Source organism: Drosophila teissieri, chromosome 3L, assembly GCF_016746235.2.
Source record: "Drosophila teissieri strain GT53w chromosome 3L, Prin_Dtei_1.1, whole genome shotgun sequence".
In the NCBI taxonomy this organism is placed as follows: Eukaryota; Metazoa; Arthropoda; class Insecta; order Diptera; family Drosophilidae; genus Drosophila; species Drosophila teissieri.
Window position 1 is genome coordinate 19,414,799 of NC_053031.1, and position 15,885 is coordinate 19,430,683.

General features: G+C 40.9%; 1 long non-coding RNA gene across 2 annotated transcripts in view; it reads right to left on the reverse strand.

Moving 5' to 3' along the window:
- Window positions 1-15,885, reverse strand: part of LOC122616135 — a 50,710-nt gene that overhangs the window by 13,522 nt on the left and 21,303 nt on the right. For both annotated transcript variants that reach the window (XR_006325895.1, XR_006325894.1), the window contains exons 3-4: window positions 12,976-13,020; window positions 2,025-2,072 (exon numbers count right to left, since the gene is read on the reverse strand). This is a non-coding gene — a long non-coding RNA (uncharacterized LOC122616135). The remainder of the gene's footprint in view (window positions 1-2,024; window positions 2,073-12,975; window positions 13,021-15,885) is intronic.

A 15,885-nucleotide genomic window follows, 5' to 3' on the forward strand; every position in this document is an offset into this window, starting at 1 on the left:
GGCCATGTTGTGGGGGGCTTGAGGCAGATGCCATGTGTGCGTATCCCCCGTTGCCAGCGACTCAGGACTGTCTGTTTGCTCTTTGCACACGCGTTTGGAATTGATTTTTATGCTGTGATTATATTTTCAAAAAGGTTGACGATGAGCCTGTATTGGGGCATACGATAGATGTGGGGCGGGCTCCACAGCCTCCACAGCCACTCCCCCGTCTGTTTGCCCGGCAACAATGAAGTGTCGCGCCGAGTAGGGAACACGCTTGAAAAAATATAAATTAAATTATGCGTTCATGTTGTTTTAATGGGCCTCCCCATTCAGTCGGGGGTTCTGGGGCTTTTTTTCCAAGGGGTCTGGCGGGGGTGGACAGATGCGATAGTCAGTTGGTCGCTGCCCCTACGCTTTTTATGAGTCTTGTTTAACGATCGGAAGTTATATTCATAAAAATATGTCAATGAATTGTGAATTATTTATGGCAGAAAGCGCAGGAAAAAATGTCATCCAGATAAATAAATTACAAGGATGAAAAGGGGTATATATAAAACAAACAGTGGATTCTCTCTTTTTTGAAAACGTGCTGAACACTGTGGGATAAATTGTGATTCGGGATGAATCAATAGCTTCTTTATTCGTAGATACTTTCAAATTTGACTTTTTTATCATAATCATAACTTTTAGGTTGTCAAATAATATGATGACCCTATATACTTTAATACTATAAAAATCATTAAATAGGGAGTAACAATTTCTGCCAGCTGCAACCTATTATCAACAGTTGTGATAAACAACCAATTTACAACCCAATAACAGGGTATCCATAATTAGATATCGAAAACTGCGATACCAATTTCCACACATGTCGTTTAAAACCAGAAAGACCGTTAAAAAAGCAACATGAGAGTGTAGAGGCTACATGCATAAATTGGATTTTCTTGCACGGCCCAAGGCCTTGTGCTCAATTAAGTTGGAAAACTGAGCAAAAAAATAGTTATAAAATTGAAACTGAAACTGAAACTTAATTGCAATTAAAGCTGAGTGCCAAAGGAAAGGCGCAAAGCGGACGAACGCAATGCGAGCGAAATGAACACCTTCAATTTAATTGAGTTCTGCGTTGGCCACCGACCTACTTTTCAGCACACAAAACACACCTAGTCTCAGAACCGGAGGGCCGCACACCCGGACAACACCTCCGGACACCCTGACATCCGGATAGACGTAGAGCCGCTTCCGGGGCGGACGTCACTCTGCTCTGCACTCGGCCAACAAAGTGTTGGCCAAAGGCTTGAGTTTCAAACAACAATTAGAAAATTTGCAAATTACACGGACATAGATAAGCTCTGGGAAAAATAGCAAGAAAAACAAAGGTGAGCAGCGGGCAATGTAATGAAAGGAAAATGCGAAAAGCAAGAGGAGGGGCCTACAAACCAGCTGAAACCAACCTCCGAAAGTGGCCCAGTCAGGTGGGCTCTTGGCCCGGGAGATATTATGGACCCTCCTCCGGTTTCAGCGGGTGTTAAGTTGGTAATTTTATGCCCGAGTTAACTTTTAATTTGTGTAAATGATTTTGTGGATTTTATGCGCATCATTAAAATGAGTAGGAAATGCAGCCAACTGCCAAGTCGGCTCAGAATGGGATTTGCCTCAGACATCTCCAGATATTTACTTTTGATGTAAATGTGCCGCATAGCGAAGCGATAAATGCCCAAGATAGTTGAATGCTTTTCGGGGGATTGACAGATAGACAGCTTAATGCCCCTTGATTTGTGGGTCACTTCGAGCAGGGAATGACGGGGACCAAGAGAAAGAGCGATGGTCTAAGTCAAATTGGGCAAATATCTCAATAAAGAGCCACAAATGCTTGGCGATTTATGGAGAAGATATTCGATTCGATGGGAATTTCAATGCATGGGTAAAGACCAGATTAATGCGTTTGTAATTTTATTTTAAATATCCCACAATAACAGCTTAATTCTACTATGCAAGGTGTTTAATTTTGTACATTTTAGATTTTTAATCAAATGCATACATACAAACAAAGGTTCCGATGCAATTCAGATGTAAAATCGATGAAGAAGTACCTGTAACGATAAACCAACAGAAAGTTCATTAGCAAAGCAAACAATATCTTTATGATTATAATTATGCTAACACATATACAGGGTATAATGATGCAAGTTATTTCCAGCACCTCCATAAACGAAAAATTATTATACAATCAAACTGAAATGCTTTATTGATGGTTTGACAAGTCTCGCATACGCATACGCCCTGTTGGCCCAGCTGGAAAATCCATTTGCCCTGCCGCTTCGGATTTTGGCCCATGCTGAACTCATTTGAATTTAACACTTTTATATGAAACTCCCAAACGTCGCCGGCTCATAAAAACAACAGCAACCAACGAAAAAAACTTTTTTGGCGCCGCACATTATTAAAATTTCTTTATGACAAGCGAGTCGGGCCAACAGCAAAAGCAAAAGCAAGTTCGGCTGGCTGGCTGGAGTGGTGTGGTGTGGAGTGGTGCGGGCCAAAGTGGAGGAGCTCCTCCAAAGAGCCGGTCCAAAGAGTCATCAACAGCCACAGCAAACGACGACAAAAGGCATAAAAACTGGTAACAAAATATTTGTATTATACGCGTGTGTATAAGTTTGTGTGTGGTAACAACAGAAATTTGTTTTGGTCTTTAGTTTTAGCATAAATTAACATAAGATTTATGGCCGCTCCACTTGAAAATGAGACGAAACCAGAGAGGCCGTAAAGTTGCTCTGCGCTTAACAAGTGAATGAAAAAGTTTCGGGTTTTTAGGATATTTCTGGAGGAGAGAAAAGCCCTGCTTTTCCGCTTTGCTATGGAATTTAATGCGGACTTTTTCCCACACAGCACGTGTTTTTGGCAACGGCAACACTAAGCAGCCGGAAATAGTGAAAAGGAAAAACTTCCAGATCAACTGGCACTTCTTTTCAGCCAGTCTGCTCTTATTTAACTTGACAACTTTGCAGCCGTCTGGCCACCTTCTTCTTTTTCCTACCCCCACCAACAAAAAATGGGACTTTTTCTTTCTTGACCATACACAAAACAAGCGCCAATCAAGGAGACATCAAAACCGTAACGAAGAACTCGTTTTTAATTAAAGGCGTCTTTAATTCGCCTTGTTTTTAATTCGTTCCGATTTCTTATGGATATTTTACTTGCCAGTAAGAAAAAACACAATTCGATTTGAATGCTTAAATTCCCATAAATAATTGACATATAAATGCTCTGATCATCATGCCGATCACAAATGATTTGTGTCCCATTTAATTGACGATGGGGGCGAGATGGGAAATTATGAAATGCAATTAACTCATGTCTGATGTGTGATGTCTGAATTTGATATATGAAATTTATGACCTCTTCTCGGGGGCTGGCAAAAAATATATAAGTTTACACAGAAAATAGTTGCGATACTCAGGGAGAACAGCCGTGCCAGTTTAATAACAATGGAAATTGTATGAAAGTTCTATCAGTTGTATCCTATCAAGTGGTGTGTAAAAGTGTTCTAGCTGACTTTGGAACTCTAAAAATGTACAGAGTCTGTCAACCGTTTTCCTTATTAGTGGTAATGCGGTGCCCACACTCCGTTTCCAATGCACTCGTAGTCATCAAAGGGTTCCACACACACACTCCAGATTATTTCTCGCGGAAGTCACGTAGTCGCCGAGCAATTTGAAAATGAGTTTTGTCGGTTTTACACTCACATATTTCCACATTTCTTGTTCTGCACTTCGGCTGCGGTCAATGAAAAGCCGCCGCGCAAGATTTTCATGCGTGGCAAGAATTGAGCTGCCAGGAATTGAGGAATTGAGCAATTCACACGTTTGCCTCACTCAAAACAAAGTAAAACAAGGAGATTGAACAGCCCGGTATACGGAATACGGAATACAGAATACAGAAATAATTCGAGTAGCGTTTCATATTGATGGCGGGGGCCCAGACTTCTGGCTCGTTTCGTTTCCAAGAAATGCCATAAATTCATCAATTATGACGGCTGGCTATGTGGACAACACCGCACACTGCCTGTAGTTGAACCTTTCAGCCTTTGGACTGGGATCACAAAGGGGCGGGGGAGCCGTGGGCTGGGCCTCCAGCCCAGATTGACATCTGTCCAGTCCAGAAACCAAAGTGGACTCGGATAGCGCAGCCAGAAATGCACGAACAGCGCTTAAATTAAAGGGGGCACTTTTTAATTAGGAAATTCAGAATCTTAAGCAGGGAAGGGGTTTTCAATAAATCACACTAAAAATATCCCGACGAAGGGATACGCAAAATTTTTTAACATCATTATGCACTATCCGTATACAAAGGCAAATATTGCAGACTGCAAATACTAATGACGATTTCCGTACCTTCAATTTTATATACCTTTTTTAGTTCGACAGACTACAAAAGAAAACATTCAAAAGTGAACTAAGAATTGTATCCCCAAATTCCCATAAATTATTTGCTATCGCGGCAAGCTTTGGAAACCATAAAAACCATCTCAAGTGTATCCATCCAAATAAAGATGTTGTAAGATAGATTTCCCGTCATAAAACAGTTTTACTAATCCATTTACGAGACTTTTACTAATTCAATGGCAGCCATTACAAGGCGATCAGCGGGGAAACGAAGGCGGGGAAAATGGAGGGCAATCGAGGGGAAAATGCATTTTCCCGCACACCCACAATTGCCAACACGTGTGCGGCACGAAAACTAAACTGGCGTCATTTAATTAACCCGCCAGTGCAGCAGAGGGGTCCGCTTAACCCCTGCCGCACACGGCGACCACATGATGATTGCGATGGCGATGGCGATGAGGGTATCACTGTCTCGTTCCCTTTCCCAAGCTCTATTTCGGAGGGGTTATGCCTAGACCTCGTAAAATCGGGAAGTTATTTTTATGCGCTTTTAATAGACTCGCGCTTAGAACATCACCCCTGCCTCACATCGTATTTCATGTTTATGAATGCGTTTTTATTATGATTTCAGCTCCTTTTGTTGCCTTTCCTTAGCGTTTGCTGTTAAGGCTGGTATAATTTTCATGGCTCTACTTTATGATCGTTAATTTTTACTGGGGAAAGTTTATGACAATTACAGCGAGTGAGGGTGAGAGACCTGAGGGAAGGGATGGGAGTGGGGCAATTAAACTGACGAAAGGCAAACAAATCTCGAACATGTCGTTAATATTGATTCGACCCAGGGCAACAGCTCAATTCGGGGCCGAGCAGTTGAGGACGAACTAGAATAGATATCGTTAAGGCTATAGAGACATTCTGTAACTAATATTTAATTTTCGAGGCAGTATGGGGCAATATGACTAGCACACACACCAAACAACCCCGCCACCCAGAAAAACAAACCGAGGACAAACTCATAAATCTTTGCAAGGGACTCCGACTCCCCTTTCTTGCGAAATCCAAGGAAACATGCCATAAAACACATGAAGAAGTGTGTAAATAACAGAAGGAGCTGCAGGATGAGGAAGCCCCAGGAGCATCGAGCCCCCGAAGAGGAAGTAGTAGAAATCTAGTGGGGGCAAAATCCGTTGGACACCTTTAAGAATCTGTTTTTGGCCCGCGTTTTTCCCCAACCACAAGCAATCTCACAAAATTTATGTGCGAGCATTTTTTGTTCGGAATGAATCAAAAACAGACCTCCACTCAGGGGGTGGGTCATTAATTTATGTAAAGCACAAATTATGATTGGGTGGTGTGGGTCTGGGGTACAGTATTTGGTCGGTGGTCAGGGCTGTGCAGAGAAAAAAACCATAATAATAAAATCACTCATTTAGGTTAATTGCCAAATTAGGATTAAAGGGGGGCGGTAACTTGAGGTATCTCACAATAAAGCTGTAGTTCCAATACATATGGTATAATGATAAAAAGTCCAAAGTCATACGCTAAATCTGAAAAAATTACTTATTATTCTTGCATGACTCAATTTACTTTCTGTTCTTTATACTCGTAAGTTGAGTATAAGGACATAGTTTCCAATCAATGATAACATAAAATATTTTTAATTAGTCGGGTGAATAAGAACATCATTTGTTATACTTGATAGCACCGAGATATTTGTAATTAGTTGCGTGAATTACAATCACCTCACGAGTAAAAGAATTGATTTTCTCCCTGTGTAGCTGTTTCACCCGACGTCATCCTTCCATTCCAACTAGGCCTAAGCCAAGTGGAGCAGCAGCTGTAACACGTTGATTATGCAAGCTTCATGATGAAATCCCGGGAATGTGGACGATGATGATGATAATGGTCTTGGGTTCTTGGGGTCTCTGCGGTTTCTTTAGGGGTTCCTCGCTCTGGTTAAGGGTAAGTGAAAAGTACCGCAGCACGAGGAAGCCGTTGCTGCTTAATGGCGCAAAATGTTCGCAGTTGGTGAAGAAGACCGAGAGGCGAAATGATTTATGACACAAGGAAGTTAATTTATTAATTTCACCCAAGCCTCGAAAGTGAATGGAGGGACCACCGATGGGGACCAAAATGTTTACAAGCTTTCATTTTTCTGCTCTAGGGGTTCAAAGCAAGGCAGCATGAAATTAGAAAGGGCCTTGCCAAAGGACGAAAACCGCTGAACAAGGTCCTACAGATTGAAAAATAAATGAGTAATGTGGAAAATGAACGCAAATCATTTTGCATAATATCTACTTAACATTAAATGAATAGTTAAACAATTGTAGCCTTTACACGAGAGAACTCTGCTAAAAACAGCCATTTTCCTGACCTCACCTTTAAAATACGTCTTCATATCTCCGCAGGATACCTTGACGTCTTTTAACCAAAACCCACACCAAAAACCAAAAACGCTTCAGGCAATCGCACAGTTTTGAAAGAAAACTTAATAAAATCAATTTTAGCTCATTAGCAACGGAACGAAGGAATTGATTGCGATTCGTTTGCCTTCACTTTGATCTAAAGGCACTCAGCGATTTCAGCCATTTCCCATAAATTGGGGCCCGCATATGTGAAGGGAAAATCTTTTTTAGGCGCTGACGGAGAGAACATAGTTTCGAATATTTAGCTTTGAATTTTCCCCAGCTTTGGCTCTTGATTAATTGTACAATCTACGGAAAGAATTCATGAGATATGTAAAGCATATCAATCGCCAAATGAATGCATAAATAAATCGCTTATTAAATCATTTATAAACTGGCCAGCGAAGAATTAATGCGTTGACAAACAATTTCATTGGCAGATTGCGAAAAATGTGTGCGTGGAAAATGGTTACAAAAAGATGATGAAGGCGACGCGTTGGCGGTCTGTGAATCAAATTATTACAAAGAGCACTTTCCTCCATATTCAAATGAAAAAGAGACTTTCCCCGCCATTCTGTCGTCCCTCATCCCGTCTTCATTTTTAAATTTTTGAGCAGGCGGCCATTAAGCTGTCAGCGGTTGTTCAGACGGAAATGAGCAGAAGGGAAGAAGATGGCCTAGGTCAGAAAAAAGAGGAAAACTGAGGCTGAAACCGAAACAGGAAGTCTGAAAAGGCATGAAAAACATCTCAACGAAGTGTGCATCGTGGAAATTTCGCAGCCGAAGCGAGGTACTTTTGATGGATTTTCCATGCCAGCTTTAAAGGAAACAGGGGATGAATCATTGAAAGGCGTGAAACAGTTGTTGAATCATTTGCGTTGTGGCATTCACTTAGTATGCATTATTAAGCAATTTTCCTCTTTTCCGGTTTTATTTTTGCAAGTAATTTAAGCTCGGGGTGGAAATTTGTTCGGGGATTGGATAAAGTGGAGCGAACATTAAATACGGAGAGCATTTACTTGAATCAATTCTTGAAGAATATTTGTGTATTTAAACTTATATTTAAATTTTAACGCAATGAGAAGAGAGTCAGGCCTTTACAATTAAATTAATTTCAAATTAAGTGATGAATTACGTCGCATACTGTAGCATTAAACTCAAACGTATATACCTTTATATATTCTCGTTGTGAAGATATTTCTTCAGGGTACATTGTTATAAGAAAGGCTATAATTTTAAATGAATTTTCTCTAAGAATGCGCTTTATAAGTGCCCCTAAACCGAATAGTTCATACAAATCGGGCCTATCCCACTTAAGTGAAACAAAAAGCTCGGCCAACATCTGTTTTTCCTTTTCGATGGAGAAACTTCGGGAGCGAAACAAACTCGATCTAATAAATTCCCTCGTAATAAAAATATATCATCAAATAGTGTTGCCTGACTGCCGTGCTCCATATAACTATTTGGCAAATAAAATAAATTGCCCAGAGCTTTTCCGCTCCTTCTCACTCACATCTCCCCCATTTTCCCGGCTTATCTCTGGCCACACCAGCAACGTGAAATGGGGAAAATGGCTGAAAGGTGGGCTCAGGGCCCGAACAACCCTTAAATCACATTTTGCCTAATTTTTCGCTGTCAAAAAACCTCATTAATCTTTCCCAGCCTGGCTATGGCATGAAAATGGAGCAGGATAAAAAAACATACGAGGAAATTGCTTAATGGGGGGACTCCCCAGAAACACACCCATAGCTGCCTTCCTTCGTACACTTCGATTAAAATTCCCGGCCTATTGTAAAAATGCATGTTCTGTTTATCAAACAAATAAAGAAATTTTTATTCCCAAGCAGCGTGAAAGTATTGGATGTCATTCATGTAGAGAAAGCTGTTTCAAACTAATTTATAAAGCTATATTAAAGTAGGTACTCCTTATTTCTTATAGTGCTCACTGCTATTGTTTTACCTTATGGAGTTCGTAAAGTTGCCCTTGAAAAATTGCTGCCTCGTATGTCAACCCCCAAAAAGGGGGTGGGGAGTTCTTAGATTGGGAGATTGGGCAAGGAGCAAAATGTTAGTCAAACTGAAAAAGTCGAACGTGTGCAATTTATTTAAATTTAAGGACCCTGCTCAGGAGTCAAGAGTTTTGGAGTGCGTAACACTCGGTTTTCCCCCTTAATGCCTCCTGGTACTTCAACCCCTTTTTCGGACCACTTGAATATTGATTTCTTGCGTAATCTTTGTGGCACGCCCACACCTTCCCTGCCGCCGGCGATAGTGTCGTTCGCCCCCATTGACGTTTCATATTTATTAATGTGGCGCATTTGTGTTCGGAATTTATAATTGGGGAGTCGCTGCTGCCTCTCGCACTTCTGGGGGCTCAAATGTAATTGAGTAATTAACATAAATTATAATACATAATTTGCGCTCGCCTTTTTCGGTAATTGTTGTTAGGTAAATTGGATTACAGACCAGCTAGCCAAAGTTTCGCCCCCGTTCCCTATCAGCATAAATGAAAATTATTGTTCAGACCTTCTCGTGAAGCGGTATATATGTGCTCTGAGAAGAATTGAGAATGCGATAAGCAATTTATGTTCAAAGTTTTACCCGCTGAAAAGTTTCGCAAGCATTTTGTTTGTGTGTCGCCCGCAGCTAAATCAAACAAAATCGACATCAGCACGGGTTCTCAGAATGATGGTCGCAATAAAATGTGAGTGGTGACAAGAAGGGGATTCATCTTCAAGACCAGATTGCCTCCAATTCTTCTTAATAGGGTTATTCTTAGAAGGGTAATACCGACATACCGACTCATTAAATTACAATTTTATTCAAACATTTTTAAAACTAATTTTCATCTAGTTTCACTGGCTATATACGATTATGTATATAGAAGATTTATTAGTTTCGTAGGGTTTACTGTTTTCCTTGAATTCTATTAAATGGTTTTGCTAAATAAAAAGTGTGATTTTCCCGATTGATTCGTTGTTTCCTCTTGTAGAATAAAATTGACCAGGTAACCCGAGGAAAGGTATTACCTCGTCCTGAGTCCCGACAGACATTTATCAAATAAGCCAAGCACATGACACCGCAAACCAGCTTCCACTTGATTGCTGCTTTTCCGGATGCTGTTGGTTTTTCTTGCCTTTCTCTGCGGCGGAGTCGCCGGGGCAGTCATCCGTCAGGAGTTGGCAAATGGAAGTTGGAGCGGCACCCCGTCGCCATATTGAATTTTCCTATATGACACCCACCCATTCGGAGGTCCTTGGATGTGCGTTTGTGGCTGTGGCTGCGGCTGTTCTTGGTTACATCCCACCTTGTTGCTGCCTGTCGCACACACATCAGCAGCAGCATCAGAAACAGCAACAGCAGCATCATCTGCTGGAGCAACAGCAACATCATCGCTGACATCACTAACGCTTCTGGGAGTTTTGCCCCGAAGCGAATGGGGGGAGATGCCACATGGCAACTCTGTGCATAATTTTGCGCCTTGTTGTCATGTTTCAGGACTCCTCTGCAGGATGCTTGGGCTCATTTATGTGTGTGTTCTACGTCGGGCCTTGTAAAATGTAAATAAATACGCAGAGACGCGACCGAAGGGGAAATCACTTTTGTTTGGTTAGTTAGACTATTTAAAAGGGCTGTGCAGAAGCAATGAGTAAAAGCGATTATTTATTAAACACTTGAGGCATTTTCAAAGACTATCTAAATACAAATGTAATCTTTAATTATTTTCTGTGAACAATTTATTTATGTAAGTGCGGCTCGCTTCCAAAGCCTTTAACTAAAGTACAAATAATGAAACAAAACTGAATTTCCCCATAATATAGGAATATTTTCACTGCATAAACGATTTAAAAGTGCGTACGAGTTGAGTAGAGAAAAAGTTGAGAGTGGTGTACATACATCCAGGTCTGCTTTCAACGCCTTGTTTTTAAACCCTAGCTGATGGGAAGCCAACCCAAAGGGGTTTTCCCTCAGACCCGCCCCCAAACATTTACCTATTCCAAAGCACACTTTTCAGAGCATTGTACGTTGCTTACGCAGCTATCATCAGGGAAGGAAAACAACAATGCCAGGACGAAGAGCCCCCTCCTGAACTCGGATTCCTGGTGCTACCAAGTTAAGCGTCAAAAGTTTTGATAGCCTGTGAGCTGCCTACTCAAGTGACTTGGCCCCTTTCCTTCGGCTCGAGCCTTCCAGTTTTCCTTTAAGAAAAGCGGAGGCCGGGAAGCCAGTCGGCATTTTTCATTTTTAGTTGGGCAAATTTTTAACACAAAACTTTTATGTAAAATGTCTTCCGAGATAAAAGTTTAAATTGTCAATTGAAAATGTTGTTTGGCAAAAGTTTTTTTGATTAATTTTCACAACGCTGCGTTGACAATAAAGCGATGGGTGGAAAAACGAAGAGGGCTAGGAAAATCCAGCGACTGCCGCACGAGGCAAACAAACAATTGAGCACATTAACGCTTAGAGATACAAAGAAAATAGGGAGGGAAAATGGAAACTCGGGGAAGGAAATGAAGAGACTACTGCTATTTGCATGTGAATGTGTTGAAATAGAATTTGATGACGAAAGCAGCAAACAAAAGTGAGTAGCAAATAAATTAAAGGGCATAAAAGAGCCAGTTTCAAAATAAAAATAAAATGGTCACTGACATAAAATACATTTATGTCACTTTAATGTAGTAACCTAACTTAATTAGAAATCTTATAAAACAGCCTTCGATTTATTTATTTTAGTAGTGTAATAACCCTGTTGATTCAATGTAAAATATAATACTTTTTCTGCTTTAACTTATGGAGTTCGAGCTAACTACACTTAGTTAATAATTCTCTGGTTTTTGATTAATTTGTATTCTGTTCTAGCTAAAATATTATCCAAACCTTCCTTTGTTTGATTACCAAATTCCACCCAATTCTGTATCACACATAATTTCTCTACACTTTCTTTTTGAATTTTTCCTGGCCATCCTTTGTCAAGCTCATTGCCACATGGCTCGACTTCGCCTCCCTTTGATTTAGTGTTCGGAAAGCCATTCTGTACAATTTCCACACGATTGATTTCGCAAATTCTCGCCGCAACAGAGTCTGCAGGCGAAACAAGCCCCGAACCTCAAAAACGCCCCCAAAAAGCGGCGAGAATACTGGTCTACACTTGTAATGCCTTTTGGCCTCTAGCCACAATTACCCAAAAAGCCGAACCAATTCCAATTTCAGTCCACAATTTTCCCAACCACCCCTTGCTCACACACGCACACACCCACGTGCAACTTGGGGAGGATGGGGGCTGATTCCTGGGTCTTATCGACTGGGAGATATCTCGGGTAATGCAATTAAATCGCTCCCCAACATTTTCGGTTCGTCCGTTGGTTAGGCAATTCATAAATATTTTATTTGCCCATCGCACCCTTTGACCTGCGCCATAAGTCCTCAAAAAAAATGCTATACCACATACAATATACGACCAAAAACAATGTCTCATAATCTTTTTAAAAAAATGAATAGTAGGTCCTAATAATTCATGTTAAAACAAAAAGTTAATAAGCAAAACCATCAATGCAAATACAACAATCATTTAAAGCATATAAAGCTTAAATACTTAAACTTGAAATAAAAACTTTATTCATGTAAAAATAATTCAAACTCTAGCTATTTTCGGGAATTCACCAAATTCTTCCCTATTTTTGTTACCGGAACTGTACGTTTCGTCGTACTGGAAAGAGCAAGGCATATATATTGCGTATACGCCACCGTGGCTATCTAATATGGCTATTTCTACGCTCCGTTCTTCATTATTACTTAACGCTTGGGCAATGGCAGCAAAATTGCTTCTCGGCCAAGCACTCTCTGTTTGGCCATCACATTAGAGCTGCATAAAGTTTCCGGTTCGATGTCGTTCTGCTTTTAGCCCTCAACCGCTGAGGTAAAGGGTTAAAAAGGTGCGGTTAGCCGGAGAGTCGCAGTAACTCGGGCTGGAAAACATTGGAGCACGCCATCCAAACCAACCCCCGAAAAGTGGACACCAGCTGCATTAGCTTTGCTGTCTTCCTTGTTTGCTCTTCCTGCCAGTTAAACTTCCTTCCGCCGCTTTGATGTGCCAGAAATTAATTGCCTACAATTAGGCGCTCTGGCAAATGTCACTCACTCACAAAGGAGGAATCGACCACCCTTCTGTTGCCTAAGAAGTACTAACCATTTTTGACACTTACCGTTGTTCCTGTTTTTAGGTGGCTTAAAGGCTTTCCAGCAAATGTCTGAAAGGAGAGAAAAAAAGAAGCGGTTTGTTAGTCCAAAGTTCGAGATGAAGTGACTCCTGAAAGTCGACAAAACACATGCCATTACATGGTCATACTTGTGCAGACTTGTGGAATGTCTGCCCATGTCACTTGCGTTCCGACCACTGACCAACCAGCCAAGGGCCAAGTCCAAGTCCAAAGACCTGGCCAGATCCCAAGAACCAGCTATAACAAGGGAAAAGTTCCACCAACTTTGCGTCGAGTGACTTTTGCCTAATGAAAAGAGTCTGTCATTGACTAGAGGAAATGGAAAACTTTTCCATAGACCAGACCCGAAAGTGGTAAGAGGCAGCCAAAAGCCTTGTCCAGTTATGGGCTGTGACAGCCTGTTACTTTGGTCTCCGTTTTTATCGAAATAAATAAGAGTAACTGATCGGGAATGGGAGGAAACACCGCATAAATGTCTACAAATCATTTTAAGTTGGCATTCTTGTCTAAGTCTTTTCTGCAAAATATATCAAATGCCATGCTAGCCTTATAACTACATATATCAACATAAATATTCTGCCATTCTTAATGTCAACTTATTTGGAAATAATAAATATCTATTGATGATTAACCTAAAATAAACCTTATATTTGAAACTTCGCATAAAGAATAATAAAATACATGTTTTAATTTAAATTTAAACGTAGTATTTAAACCATAAATCATTAATCTAATGTTATATATTTTCCATACTTTTCTACTTTTCATGTGTGAATGAAACTGTCTGTTCGGTTACTCTACCTATACATTGCTCATCTTTTGGCAATCGTACTCTATCTGCAGATCTTTCCGCAAACCCCTCAAATTGAAATGACCATTTGAAGCCGACAGTAACTAGCAAAAGTTGTTCGTGCCAAACAGGAATAACATTTATTTGGTCCGACTTCGCTTTTGGTATCTTATTTGGCTATATTGTTGGCCGAGTCCCTTGACATTTCTAATGGCGCATAGCGCACATACACAGACTGGCCAAGAGAGATTTATTATCGGCTGTCATTGTCGAAGGCCAACACACCCACAGACATACTTGTATTTATATGTTTTTGGCCACCAGCAATCATCGCCCACCCTCTCAGGAGCCGCAAAACATTTGTTATAATCAAAAGTTCTGACTGCGCGATGGCTGCTGCTTTGATTTCTCTAGCCCCGGAAAATCACAACTTCTGAAAGATAGTTTTCCGATTTTCTCCAGAGCTCGAGCGCAATTTGTTTGGCTTAAGGTTGACAGTTCAATAAGGCGGAATTCCTATTTAATATCCATAAATAACCCGCAAGCAAAAAACTCGCTACCTGGGGGCGCAGGGCTACTAATTACGCATACGCAACGCTGTCTTAGGGGTTGGAAAAGTTGTCGGAAAAGTTCCTTAACCCTGCGCGCCCTAATGCCATTTCCAATAACTTCTGCTGCAGTTCCCAGCCAGTGAAGGAAAAGTCGAAGAAGATGGCGGAGAGGAGACATTTGCCAAAAATCCTTGCCTCGCCATATATCGTTTTAACATAATTTCTGTGGTAAAATTAACTTTATGAACTGTTGAATGGAACCAGGCCGGGAACTAGGAGGAGAGTTCGGTGGAGAACAACCCTCGGAGGCAGTCTGCAAGTAGCTAGCGTGCGTCTCACAACCTGCCACTTAAAACAAATAACAAAGTTTTGCTTAACTTTGCTCTAGCTCCTGGTTCTCGTCCTTTTCTCCTTTTCCTCCTGTTCCTCCTCTTCATCCCATGTCCTTTTCCCCTCGTTTTATTCAGCCAGCTCTTGGGGGAAATTATGGCCAGACACAAAGCGAAAAGCGTCGTCAACGACGTCGAGCGGCTTTTGTCTTGGGCGGTACGGCATCCAGCAGGAAAATCATCCTCGACAAGGACTCCTCCTGCCCGTCTGGCGAGGAAGCGGTATTGCAGAGCAGCAAAGCTTCTCCTGATGGCAAAATTACATATGAAAGTGGATTTCATTAAAAAGAAGTTGGCTGCAGTGAAATATGGCAAGTGAAAGACATTTATCCAGTAGGACTTGTCTGTGGCCTAGCAGAGCTGACGCGACTTAGCTAGATGTCATTTGAATATATGTGTTTGGAGATAGAAAAAATCAACTTTTCTTATTAAAATATATACAGTATTGTTATTTAAATAAATATTAATACAAAGCAAATCGAATTTACTAAAAATCCTACATAAACTACGAAACATTTTCTTCTCCAATAAATATTATACTACCGAAAGGGCCTTTCTCTTTTTAAATCCACTGAATGTGTTATTTCTTCACTAACAAACAAATAAATAATTTAAGAACTCTATAAAATATCACCTCATATAGTATATATTTTTAATTTTTCCACCGTATAGTAGCCTTTTTTCCTTTACCATTCCCAACTAGCTGCAAAGGGGTATTTTTATCCTTTACTCCTTGGACAGGTGACGATGCCATGGCGACAGGCAATAAGTGAATGCAAAATAGTTCGACGTTCTCCAGTTCTCGGAGGCTCAAGCTCCAGGACAGGGAACAAAGAGATTTCCATTAAAATAAGACGACTTGGAGACGTTCGTTAATTGGCTTTAATGGGAGGGGGAAATAAATCCAGCAAAGTCCATGAAACATCATCAGCCGTAAAGGTGTTGGAAAAAATGAGACGTAATGAGACGTTCGAGCCAAACACAATTGGCGGCATTTCAGTTTAGGCCAATTTCCACGGGCAATACAGCGTTATATGCGAATGGCTTTTCACCGCCGAGGAAACCTCTTTGCGAAAGAGTGAGGGCGTGCATATAAAAACGGCGCCAACTTCATGAATTTTGAATGAAAGTAGAGGGCAGAAACTAATGCCGGAAAAAGGAAGAG